Here is a 14586-nt window from a genome sequence, read left to right as displayed (position 1 = left end):
GTCCTCCTCCTCCTGCCCCTCTTGCTTCTTCTTCTTCTTCTTCTTCTTCTTCTTCTTCTTCTTCTTCTAGTAACTTGTCAACCTATGTTTTTAACCAATTCTCAAAATGTAGTAGCTTCAACAAGTAGGCCTAAAGGTTTTTTACTTGACGGTTCTATTATATTATAATGATACCACAAAAAAGCTACCCTTATCGTAAGCAGAACACAACATGGCAGTTTAGCATAATATACCATCTACTAAATTCTAAATCATTGTAAAGCGCTTTGGATAAAGGCTATATATAACGCACCATTTACCATCTACAAAAGATAATACGTTATGTGAGTTTGTACCAAGAGAAAGACGTATTAGAAATGTGCATGGGTTCATGGAAAAGCTGTTTTTGAACAGCCATCTCAGGCTCTGAGATGTTAAAAAGGAATCCCATATCAGAGCCCCAATCCTGCTAAACATTTGTGTGTGAATTTGAAGTAGCACTTGAGGACCCATGTCCTCCAACCTGACCACACAGCCTGGCCTCTATCAATGGACGTATTAATTGAAATCTATAAACACCCAGCAAAGCCGCTTTTCTAATTTTCTTTTCTCCAATTCCCTGCTTTCTCTAATCTCTAAATCAAATGTGCCGAAAGCTTCCAAAAGGATTGGGAATGGTTTAAATTCAGCCTCAAATGAATGGCATCATTATGAGGCATTGATTTGAAGCGGACTTGTATTGTTTTGGGTCTGTTGGAGTGAATAATTATACATCTCAGAGCATTTGAAAAGATAAACATAATTCCAGCATTCATAGACTACAGAGAGACTTTAAGCGTTATTGCAAAAGATTATGCCAGTACTTGGAAATGGAGAAAAGCAAGTAGGGGTAAGTAGATATACGCTTGGGACACTTTTGTATCGACACAAAATAATCTTCCATTACTTTAATACTGACTACTTGAACAATAATGACAAACCCTGAACAGATACAGGGGTCTGCTAACAATTTATCAAGCTGTTAAATGAGTACAAGGAGTGCATTTCCCCAAAATTCTGTATCACACGGGACAGTGGGTATAGGGGCAGATGGAACACATCTTGTTCTGAACTTCTAAACAAGAATGTTTTTTACAATGTTTGTATTGTTTGTTAGGCTACATTACCTGATATGGGAATTCCAACTTTTCAATTCGATGTGCTCCTCCTGAGCTCAAAGTGGTTATCAAAGGCTATGTATAGGCTACTGTTGCTTAATGAGTAAACAATTTGAGAGTAAAAAGAGTTAATAGTTGAACTTTGTGCATTTAAGATACGAAAAGAGACTTTTATATTCCACATAACAGTCTAATCCGATTGCTAGTGGCTTGGATTAGCCTACTTATTTTGCTAACTAGCACAGTTGACTAGCTTATGACTGTAAGTTGAATGTTTGCTGTGCTATTAATAGTTAGTTAGTTAGTAATCATATTTCAGTGAACGTTATAGTAGACAATTATACTTTCAGACATATTTTCACTGAGGGTGGGAAATATCATGTAGGCCTAATGCATGGTGATTTAAGGAAAGACGCCATAAATAATTTGAAGCCTTCTGCTCTTAAATAGTATCATGATCTTAAATAAATAAGACATTTGAGATAGGACTATAGGTAAGAACCAGCAGCACCCATGCCTTACATCAGCTATTGTTGTCTTACCCATGCAGCACCCATGGTGTGGTAGGCCTATGTCTACTATAGTTTCATTGATACGTTTAAATTACTGTATGCACGTACATATATATTTACTATGAAAACCTGCATTTCTGTGTGTCACCTCCATATATGGTCACGCATCGTGGCATCATGCCTCCATCTCCATATATGGAGCTGACCATTCCATATGTTGATCCATCCACACCCGTCCTTCCTCTTCGATGTCTCCCTTTTGACTGATATACCTGTCTATTCAAACTCTAGACGGGCCCGCCCCAAAGTTATTAGTGCAGCCGGCGAAAACTAGAGTTCTCAACAGGCCCGAAACTTAAGGCCCGGCCCCATGGGCCCTCATCAAACCCTGTACACTCAAGACACTGCCCCCGCTGCCACCCTTAGATCTCCATATATGGAGCTGACCTGTTCTGACATTCCATATGTTGATCTGATCTCATCAAACCATATGTACAGCCCAGGCGGTGGCGTAACCGTCTGGGCACCCGACTGGTAATCCAGTCGCAGTGTGCCGCGGGTTCGACTCCCGAGCCCGACACGGCCTTTACTGCATGTCTTCCCCCATCTCTCTCCCGTTTCCTGTCAGCCTACTGTCTGTCCCTTCAAAAACCAATAAAAGGCGTAAGCCGCAAAAAAAAATCTTAAAAAAAACAAAAACAAAAACATATGTACACTCAAGACACGCTCCATATATGACCAGACCTCATCAAACCCTGTACACTCAAGACAGGCTCCATATATGGTCAGTAGAGAATTCATTCCATATGTTGATCTGACCCCCCATGCAAAGCGCCAGCACTCGCACAGCAGTCTGCGGGCGAGGTCGCTTCTCGCCCTCAGGGCGTCTTACTGCTATTGTATATATTTAAAAAAACATTATATTCTGATAGTAATAATCATTGCATCACTGCATCATCATTATTTATCACAAATTATTATATTTTATTAATAAACAGAATTCATGGTCAGTCATGCAGTGCAAGCATTGCCATAGATGTATGAGAATTTCAGAGACCCCCTAGGAAGCTGACAACTGGCCCTTGGGATGGGGGATCGTGGGTGTGTAGGGCCGGCAGGTCAGGGGTTAAACGGGTCTTTCCTCTCATGATAAATCACCGCTTAATGAGACAGTCTTTGTCCTTTAATTCTCTCTCCACTCTCGGTGTCTCTGTCCTTCACTTCACCCTTGCTGCCACTTGCTCTGTCTATAAGTTGCGTTTATTCTGTTTTATACTGCCTATAGAGGGTATGCGCATGCATAAAGTGAATGGCAAATCGAGTGGCAAATCGAGTGGCAAAGTGAGTGGCAAAGTGAGTTTAATGTTGTTTAACGTTGTTTAATGCAATCAAATTGGACTTTTCTGTTTGGATGTATGGGCTGTCAAGGACGGAAAGTAATTTTTTGGCACTCAGTAGGCGTTCCCGCATAACTTCCTGGTTTGATGATGATGTCACATGCATACCCTCTATAGCACTGCGATCCAGAGACCTCCGGGGGTTCCAGGGGGTCCCCTGCAGCTAAATGACTGATATGGACCCTTACAGGTCTCACTTTATTTATTTATTTTAGTCTATTGTTTGTATGTGACATGTCTGAGAGCGCTTTTGGCATGTCCATGTACTAATGTACTATACGCCTAATGTACAGTACTACTATACTATAATAGTACTAATGTACTATACGCATGAGAACATGTCCATGTACTAATGTACTATACGTCCATGTCCATGTACTAATGTACTATACGCCTAATGTACAGTACTACTATACTATAATAGTACTAATGTACTATACGCATGAGAACATGTCCATGTACTAATGTACTATACGTCCATGTCCATGTACTAATGTACTATACGTCCATGTCCATGTACTAATGTACTATACGTCCATGTCCATGTACTAATGTACTATACGTCCATGTCCATGTACTAATGTACTATACGCAAGGAGGGCATGTCCATGTACTAATGTACTATACGCAAGGAGGGCATGTCCATGTACTAATGTACTATACGCCTAATGTACAGTACTACTATACTATAATAGTACTAATGTACTATACGTCCATGTCCATGTACTAATGTACTATACGTCCATGTACTAATGTACTATACGCAAGGAGGGCATGTCCATGTACTAATGTACTATACGTCCATGTCCATGTACTAATGTACTATACATCCATGTACTAATGTACTATACGTCCATGTCCATGTACTAATGTACTATACGTCCATGCCCATGTACTAATGTACTATACGTCCATGTACTAATGTACTATACGTCCATGTCCATGTACTAATGTACTATACGTCCATGTCCATGTACTAATGTACTATACGCAAGGAGGGCATGTCCATGTACTAATGTACTATACGCATGAGAACATGTCCATGTACTAATGTACTATACACATGAGAACATGTCCATGTACTAATGTACTATACGCAAGGAGGGAGAACTTGGTTGTTTGTTGTGTGTCTGCAGAGAGAGAGAGAGAGAGAGAGAGAGATCATTCACTCAGGGTAGTTCATTTTATAACAATGTCTTTTCTCTGGGATGTCAAGGGGCCTCTTGGAGAGGTGGATCATCACGTGTGTGTGTGTGTGTGTGTGCGTGTGTGCGTGCGAGAGATTGTTTTTGTTGTTCTGGAATATGGAAAAGTGTTTCTAAAAGTGGACTTGATAGTTACATAAGTCAAATCTTAAAAACTTGAGGAGTGGTTTATGACTATGAGCCATTTCATTTGACCTACGAATGATCTGTTTGGATGCCATGTCTGTCTGTCTGTCTGTCTGTCTGTCTGTCTGTCTGTCTGTCTGTCTGTCTGTCTGTCTGCCTGCCTGCCTGCCTGCCTGCCTGCCTGTCTGTCCAGTTTTTGTATGAGTTGAGTTATGCTTGAAATGTATTGTAATTCTGCAATTCTGCAAAATGAATTATACTTCAATCAATCAATCAATCTGTCCGTCCGTCTGTCTGTCAAAAATACTCTGTCAAGTTACCTAGCCATAATGTTATAGTCCGGTCAGTTTGTATGCAAGCTTGTGTGTGTGTGTGTGTGTGTGTGTGTGTGTGCGTGCGTGCGTGCGTGCGTGCGTGCGTGCGTGCGTGCGTGCGTGCGTGCGTGCGTGCGTGCGTGCGTGCGTGCGTGCGTGCGTGCGTGCGTGTGTGCGTGCGTGCGTGCGTACGTACGTGCGTGCACGCGTGCGGAGGGGGGCTGTGTGTGGGTGAGTGGACCGTGGTGATTCTGTGCCATTGTGCATGTGTTGTTTGATTGGCCGGTCCTGTGGACACTGTTGTCCACTGACCAGCACCATATGGACGTCTTCGGCCTCCCATGGAGCTTGGACAACATAGTGGCAAATGTCAAGCTTCATGAAGAAAGAAGCTTGTGTGTCTAACTCAACCGGGTTCAGGTGCAGGAAAAGTCAATATTACCAAAAAATCTGAATCACACTGGAAAAAGTATTCTATTCTTTTATTTATTGGTAGTTATTTTAATGTACACTGCTGGTCCTGAGTACGATTTTCGTTTTATATGTGCAAACATGTGAAATCATACTTGACTCATGCAGCCTTGGACGTAAGATTCATTCGTTTTGGGGTTTTGTTTGTCTCCATATTTGATTACTGCAGCTGTAAGACATTCACTGTCAATTTAAACAAACTATTTTGGTTTCTGACTTGACTTTTTTTCTAACTTGTTTTCTTAGACCAGGCCTCTCCACTTGTTTCTCTCGCAAAATCTGGCAACACTGTCCACTGTCTTGATCTTTCCCTCCATAGTCCATCCACCTCCCCCCCTTGGTCCTCCCTCTCTCACCAGCTGAATAACCACTAATGGCCCTATCAGACACGCAACCCACTGCTTAATGAGCTGAAAAACTGTGTGTGTGTGTGTGTGTGTGTGTGTGTGTGTGTGTGTGTGTGTGTGTGCGTGCGTGCGTGCGTGCGTGCGTGCGTGCGTGCGTGCGTGCGTGCGTGCGTGCGTGCGTGCGTGCGTGCGTGCGTGCGTGCGTGCGTGCGTGCTCTGTGTGGCTTCTTTTACTACACAAAACGCGAGAACCCTGCATGCACGCATACATGCAAACTAAAACTAGCCACCATATGTTCTGATAAGTCATGCTTTCTTAAACCATCCCTACTGAGTGTGTGTGTGTGTGTGTGTGTGTGTGTGTGTGTGTGTGTGTGTGTGTGTGTGTGTGTGTGTGTGTGTGTGTGTGTGTGTGTGTGTGTGTGTGCGCGCGTGTGCGCGGGCGTGCATCTCTGATCTCCCCAGTCAGAAATCCGCTTTAATGAATAACAGTTTGTGATCTTGAATCAGAGAGGACACAATTATAAACTCTAAAAGTCTAGGAAATGTAAGGTCAAAGTCCAAAAGAGGAATTAATGCTGTTATCTAATCCAGTGGTATTCCCAAACATTTCAGCTCAAGACCCAAAAGGAGTCATTTGCTGTATACCCGGCCGGGGCCCAAACTAGTGAAAATAGCAGATCTTTAAGCTCATAATCTCCAGCCTTCAGCCATTCAACCTGGCAGAGATTTTAAAAAAATTGTATCAAATGGGGGGTATGTGGCCTAATGCATACCAAACTCATGTGAGTCCTTGAAATTAAAAAGGTTGAGAATGAACCTCAGCTATGAACAACACGGACTATAACTCAAAACTAACGCGAGGAAAACAGTCCAATAACAGTAGACTTATATAGTATATATCTCTGCTGTCGGGAGGAAACCTCATAACTCCAAAATGTTAATTTTTCAGGAAATGAAAAATATAATTCTTTCATTTAAAAAAAAAAACAAAGCAATACAGCCTCATCAAAGTTGGTGTTGTAACTTTATATATTGTCAATTACTTCCATGAGAGGGGGAGAGGTGGTGGAGTTAGTTGCTTTAGCAGACAGTTTGAGGGTCCAATGGAGTTAAGAGGTTTTGTCCAAAGCACTTTTTTTCAAAAACCTCAAAAATGGAGTGGAGGAAAAATGGTTTCCTATGGTAACTCCTATGTCGCAAGTACCTACATTCTCCATGCATTTGAGCCCAATTAATGCTTGGTTACACACTGGTGTTGCCTGCTGTAAATTGCAGATCTACAAGCTCATAACGCGTCACATACCTGACGCATTGTGAGCTTGTAGATCTGCTATTTACTGAGCACGGCACCGGCATGCAACTTCGTATGATGGAGGCTTTAGGTGTTCATGCGATGCCATGAACATCTCTGCATGCGCCACAGCTGCAACTCATACATCTCTGCATGCGCCACAGCTGCAACTCATACATCTCTGCATGCGCCACAGCTGCAACTCATACATCTCTGCATGCGCCACAGCTGCAACTCGTACAGTACGTAAGTCATTATCAGTTCGCATGGCAGTCCATCTCATGACAATCGCACTGGTAGCACATGCCTGCTTTGTGCTAATTTATAACCAACCGATGGGAAATTTAACGATTCAGTTGTGACATAATGATACATTTCTCTTAATCAACAGTGTAACGGTGTACGATTATCTCATGACATTATCAACATATTTAGATAATTTACAGAAGAGATAATTAATGATGTAGGCCTACATGATATTATTACCAAATCCACCAAGTCCAAGTGGTGCTGCCCAGTGTGTGTGTGTGTGTGTGTGTGTGTGTGTGTGTGTGTGTGTGTGTGTGTGTGTGTGTGTGCGTGCGTGCGTGCGTGCGTGTGCATGCGTATGTGTGCTCAGACAGAAGGATTACCTTACTGAGTGAGTGTGTATCTCTCGTCCTCTGTTCTCCCATACATCTCTATTGCTCCTTGGTCTCCTTTCTGTTTCACCTCCTCCATCCCTGGCCAGCTCTCTCTCCTCTCCTTTCATCCGTCCTCCCTGCCTCCCTCACATCTTCCCACTCCTTCCCTCCATCTAAAAGGTAAAGAATGTCCCTTATGCTCCTATGAATCAGTTCAGAGCAAGACAGGAAGCACATACGCTGCGTGCGTGTGTGCGTGCAGTGTGTGTGTGTGTGTGTGTGTGTGTGTGTGTGTGTGTGTGTGTGTGTGTGTGTGTGTGTGTGTGTGTGTGTGTACGCGTGCGTGCGTGTGTGTGTGTGAATGATAAAACAACCCCAAGCTGAAAGATACACTCCTAGGGGTCACCCTGGGGCCCTGGAGGCCTTTGTTATCACTCTATTCACATTCTTTCTCAGCTGCACTTGACAGCCTTTTTATAGTGTGTGTGTGTGTGTGTGTGTGTGTGTGTGTGTGTGTGTGTGTGTGTGTGTGTGTGTGTGTGTGTGTGTGTGTGTGTGTGTGTGTGTGTGTGTGTGTGTGTGTGTGTGTGTGTCCTCACAGGTAGTATTGCTTGCCCACCACCATGCCTCACTGCCTCTTTTAGGCTATAGAAAACCTCTCGGTTTGTCTCTCCAACTCTCAAAAGGGCTCTGGAAATTAAAGTTCTTCCTGCACGCTCACAGAATAGAGTCCTTCTCAAACAATTTTCTGGGAACGCGAACGCCGCCGACACAGTTTGGGACTCATACAAGAAGTGAAACATGAGAAACAGACCGTGACATGAAAAGTGAAATGAAAGACACACAAAAAGTTATTTTAAAGTTAAAGAGTTATTATTCTGATGTTTTTCCCCCATATAGCATTTGTGTGTGAGTGGGCCCAGATATATACAGAACCCTAATTGTAAATATAATATAATTATTTACAATTAAGGCAGCATATTCTTGTGGAAATAAAGTTAGGCAAGTAAACTTCTTGCAACTCCAAGACAGTGAATTCCAAAATCAATGCAGATGACACTGAGTGTGATTGGTCCAAAATGTCAGTATAAAACAATTTTGTCCATGAGAATTTCTTTCCTTTCAACAAGTTAAAGGATAACCATTTTCTTACCTTAATCTGATGTTATTAAATCCAATAATGAGATGAAAAATGATATAACTCCAAACAGAGCAAGATAGAGCTCCGACCGTGCAGCGCACTGGATCTTAAAACAAAAACAAAATGAAACCTTCATTTAACCATGTAAAACACATTGAGACTGCGGGCTCCATCTTATGCCATGCTTTATCCTCAAGTAATAAACATTTTCCGTGAATTACGCATTCAGGAGCTTCCACTATGCGTAAACGTTATCTTGCGGCCACACAACCCACAATTAATTTTGCCGACTCCTATATTTGCGGGTGGAGGTGGGTCTGTAGGCGTGTTGATGCGCTTTCCCTATATTTGCTATCTTATGCACACAGGTTTAGGACAATGGAAAGTGCCTCCTCAAACCACCCATAATGCAAATTCTGTTTGATAAAAGAATGCGCTCCTGACTCTGACGGTGAGACCTGAGTTGGAGCTGCCTCGGCTTGAGTCATGTTGCACAACATTCACAGCTCAGAGGTCTCGTTCTGTCTTAATTCTCCACAAATCTCTGTGATTGGAATTTTACTATAATCAGCAGTGTCAATTCCTTTGATCTTTCCTCCTAGATTTGCATGACTCATGAGTGAGGCTGTGTTGGAGCTACTGGACACAAAACAACCCGGACTCAGTATCAAATATAAATAGGCTATATTTCAAGGCAGCAACGTGTGTCGCTCTTCCATGGCCATAGTGTAAATCACTGGGCATATTGGTGGCACTGTGATTGGTTTAATCATTGTAACGTCCAAACCACACCTATGCATAATGTAAGGGGTAATGGAGGTGTTTTAGGAACATATAGGCTGTGGCACAAGATAACACATTTTACGGGGCCACACCTCTCACACAATACTAAATCCCCAAATTAAGGAAAAAGGCCCCCTGTCGCAAGATGGAGCCCTGCGTCTCTTTTACAAGTAGGAACTGGCCAAGAGGCAGAAATAAAATTACACTTCAATACTACGTAAATGTCACATTTTGGAACAGCAAATAAAACATCCATGATACACCTCAAACAAATCACCAAAGTGCAAATGATTTAGTAGCGGGGCAAAATACGCAATGTACAAAATATAAACCTATTCGAGGGATGACTTCTGCCCACCCGGTTACATTTTATAGCAGGTGCGTATAGGTCCTGACAGTATAGCAAACGTTATGAGGAAGGAGGAGAGACCCGCACACCGCCACTTGCTGGTTCAAGAACTTTATTTTAAAGAGTCATAGCAACGTTTCGGCCTTTCGGCCTTCTTCAGGCTTGAACCAGCAACTGGCGGTGTGCGGGTCTCTCCTCCTTCCTCACAAAATATAAACCGAAATACTAAATATATCTATAGGCATGAACATATAGGCTAGTACATATCCAAACATGTGCAGGTGTTGGACTACATCTAAGATGATCCTTTTGAAACTTCTCAAGGGAACTTTTAAAGCCAATTTTAGTCTGGACTGTTCCACGACCAAGGGCCAATACGCTAAATCGCTTATTTATATGCATTTATATGTTTCTACACATGTCTTTCATAATGACCAGATACGTCACAGAGTGTTTTGTCCCAAAGGAGCTTCTGTAAAAAGGTGAACAAGCCTATGTATGACCCAGCTGCTCTGAGCTATACGGTGCGTTGCGTTCTGGATTTATTTTATTTTATTATTTTTTTAAAACCACTGGTTTCGGATATAATAACATAATTTCACGGTAAGAAAAGTGCTGTTCCAGAATTCACCTTTAAACTAATTTAACTGTTTTAAAGGACTTCCAGGACCACTAACCACTTGAGCCTGATTTGTACTTTGTCGTGTGACCGCCGCAGGCCAAGCTTCCCGTGCTCTCCCTTAGCCAGAAGTTAATTAATCCATTCATTAGACATGAATGAGTTAATTGTTTAATGAGGGACAGTAATGACTTCATCTGCAAACAGCCTCTCATTTGCTTTCAGCTCTTCTCTCCTTCTCTCCCCTCCCCTCTCACCCTTTCTGCTTTCACTCGCCCACGTGAAGTTTCCAACACACTCAGCTCTGCAGGGAGAGAGAGGGAGAGAGAGAGAGAGAGAGAGAGAGAGTGAGAGAGAGAGAGAGAGAGAGAGAGAGAGAGAGAGAGAGAGGAGGAGGAGGACAAGAGATCGGGAGATGCAATGATTCTTTTGAAATGCTGGAGTATTTTAATTAAAACCAAAAGGGTCACAATCACTCCTCTTTCTACTTCTCACTCTCCCTCTACTTCTCTCTCCACTTGTCCATCACTTCAGCCAATTCTTTTCTTTGTCCCCGGCTCCCCGTCTCCTCACCCACTTTTGACTCTCCTTTCTCCAGTGTGCCAGAAGGAATGACCGTATCTCTCCTTGAGGAGGTGTTGTGGTCCGACTGCACTCACAAAAAGAGCTATTAGATGCTTTGGACTGGGGAGGTATAGGGACTATACTGGGGCACTCTGTCGCTCTACATCGTTATTGTACCAATTGAGAAGTGCATGAGATAAAGAGTGACTGAGAAAGGAAGGAGAGAGAGAGGGGGAGAGAGAGACATACTGTAGGAATTCAAAGTTCCTTTCCATGGTGTTAATACTTGAAGGTAATAGCCAGCCCTGAGTCTTGTATTTAACAAGGTTCCTATGTCCTTTCTGAGGGGAGGAGAAATTGCATGAAAGAGGCTAACAAGTGTGTGTGTCTGTGTGTCTGTGTGTGTGTGCGTGCGTGCGTGCGTGCGTGCGTGCGTGCGTGCGTGCGTGCGTGCGTGCGTGCGTGCGACAAGTTAAGGGAAAAAATGTGGAGTGAATACTGAACAGAAAAGCTATTTAGGGTTAGTTGTGCTCATGATGTTAGTTATGAGTTATGCCAACGCTTAAATGATAATGAGGTTAGTTAGATTGTATAACTAGTATCCAATTTTCCCATTGCTCATTCTCTCATTCTCTCTCTCTCTCTCTCTCTTTCTGGGGAGGAAAGAGGGGTGAATTATATCAGTATTCAAACCATCGCTTCTTCATCTGAGTTGTCTCACATCCTGTCCTCTTGTCACCATTCTGGAAAAAGAAACAATTATCCCAACACAAAGCGATGTGGATGGAAAGATGTATGTATGTATGTATGTATGTATGTATGTATGTATGTATGTATGTATGTATGTATGTATGTATGTATGTATGTATGTATGTATGTATGTACGTATGTATGTATGTATGTACAGTCGGATGGATGGATGGATGGATGGATGGCGGTAGAAAGAGATGCTGGGTCTTGTAGTTCCTGGAGTGAATAATTGGCGGGGGGCGCCGAAGAGATACGGCGCTGAAGTGGGATAGACCACAGAGACCAGAAGGGTTATTCATGAGGTTCACTCTATTACAGGGATTAATGATGTAAGGCTGCCCACACACACACACACACACACACACACACACACACACACACACACACACACACACACACACACACACACACACACACACACACACACACACACACACACACACACACACACACACACACACACACACTACCAGGTATAGTCTCTCCAGCAAGACTTTGACTCCCACAATTTTCAAGGGAACGCTGAAAACAATCCTGGTGTAAAGCAGAAGTCCAGCCCTCGTCTTTGCAGTGGTGTCAATTTGTCCTGCTGTATTAGTCGAAGCATATGTAGTACTAAATATATTGCTTCCCATGTCAGACGTGGGAATTTATAAAATATGACTGTGGCACTGTGCAGACCAGTGGGCCTGTATAGTCCTTGAGGAGGTCCACAGCAAAATAAGTTAAAAAGAATTTTGGAAAGATTTCAACAACAGGTAATGTGGAGTCCCTCCCTGCATGGCATAGGCCTAGGCCAAATACCTATAATTTGGAGGTCCTTGACATGAAAAGGTTTGAGAACCACTGTCGGTGCTCACTGGTGTGCCTTGGGATTTTTTTTATTTTTTATTATTATTTAAGCAATATTGCTTATTGCTTTTTTGTTTGCTTTTGATTGATTGAATAGACAGCAACCAGAGTACAGTCAAACACTTATTCCAAAAGGGATCGCACCAAAAAAAGTCCTTGCGGTCTTGTTTCCCTTCAGGCCCTATGCAATCTGCAATCAATTCATAGACATGACATGAAGAATAACAACAACATTCAATATCATCAAAAACAACCAAAAATCACAGCTGTGTGAACTGAGCAGTGCAACAGTACGGTACTCCTCATACTGTACTGCAGTGTGTGTGTGTGTGTGTGTGTGTGTGTGTGTGTGTGTGTGTTGCTTTTATCGACCTATCGAAGGCTTTTGACACGGTCAATAGGGAGCTTCTCTGGAATATCCTCCTGAAGTTTGGCTGCCCACAGAAGTTTGTCAACATCCTTAGGCAGTTCCATGAAGGGATGACGTCACGTGTGACTATTGGTGGCCAGGAATCGGAACCATTCAAGGTGCTCACTGGTGTTCGCCAGGGATGTGTCCTTGCTCCAGTCCTTTTCAACATCTTCCTCCTGTGTGTGACACTCTTGCTCCATGAGAGGATCCAGAGGGACAGTGGGGTCACTGTGGACTTCCGACTTGAAACCTGTTTAACATCCGAAGGCTCCAAGCAGTCACAAAAGTAACATCAGAGTAAGTCATGGAACTGCAATACGCAGATGAACTGTGCAGTTGTGGCCCACACACCGGAGGCACTGCAAGCTACCCCTGCAGCCGCTGCAAGTGCTTATGGCAGGCTGGGCCTCTCTGTTTACGTGGTGACTGAGGTAATATGCCAGTGGGCATCCACTCCTCCATCTCATCCCCCATCCCTCTCTGTTTACGTGGTGACTGAGGTAATATGCCAGTGGGCATCCACTCCTCCATCTCATCCCCCAACCTTCACCATGCCAGTGGGCATCCACTCCTCCATCTCATCCCCCAACCTTCACCATATCCAATATGCCACTTGCAACAGTGGACTCCTTCAAATACTTGGGCATCTTTCTCTCCGACGACTGCAGCATCGACAGAGAGATTCAAAACCGGATCAAACAGGCATCATCCTCCTTTGGCAGACTCAGGAGAAGGGTGTTCCAGGGTGTTCCAGAACAAGGACCTTAGGTTCTTTGTGCGTGCATGTGTGCACGTGTGCACGTGTGTGTGTGTGTGTGTGTGTGTGTGTGTGTGTGCACGTGTGCGTGCGTGCGTGCGTGTGTGCGTGCGTGCGTGCGTGTGTTTTCATGGTGATAATGACCATGGCAAATCCATACCATTTACTGTCTGGTTGTGAAAAGGCATAACTAAAGACCATTCCCTGTGTCAAACCATGGTGACTGGTGACTTCCCTGTGTGTGTGTGTGTGTGTGTGTGTGTGTGTGTGTGTGTGTGTGTGTGTGTGTGTGTGTGTGTGTGTGTGTGTGTGTGTGTGTGTGTGTGTGTGTGTGTGTGTGTGTGTGTGTGTGTGCGTGTGTGTGCGTGCGTGCGTGCGCAACCGTGCAGGGTTTGTGTGTATCGGTCTGTCCGTCCGTCCGTCCCAATAGTTTAAAATGGTCCGTCCGTCCGTCCGTCCATGTATCTATGTGACCCCTGTTCTCATTTCTCTCTCTCTCTCTCTCTCTCCTTTATTTATTTATCCCATATTAGTTTTCTTTCCATCCATCTTCCTTTTCTCTTTAACCACCCCCCCCCCCCCCATTTACTCGCTCCTCTCTTCCTCCTATCCTCCCTCCCTCCCTCTCTCTTCCTTCTATCCTCCCTCCCTCCCTCTCTCTTCCTTCTATCCTCCCTCCCTCTCTCTTCCTCCCTGTTAGGCCTAGCCATGTGTAACAGATATGGTAGATTGAGAACAGATCAGAGCAGATCATTGAGGTGAATGGCTTCAGTGAGACCTCTCATTCACCGCAGAGCGAGCGCTTTCAAAGGAGCCCTGATATGGAAGAAATGGGATATGCTCCTGGCTGCGCCTTTATATTCCTTTATTTTGGTGTGTGTGTGTGTGTGTGTGTGTGTGTGCGCGTGTGTGTGTAGCATGGTGACTTCCATGT

This window comes from Electrona antarctica (genome assembly GCF_951216825.1).
Source record: "Electrona antarctica genome assembly, chromosome: 5".
NCBI lineage: Eukaryota > Metazoa > Chordata > Actinopteri > Myctophiformes > Myctophidae > Electrona > Electrona antarctica.
This window is presented reverse-complemented; position numbering follows the sequence as displayed.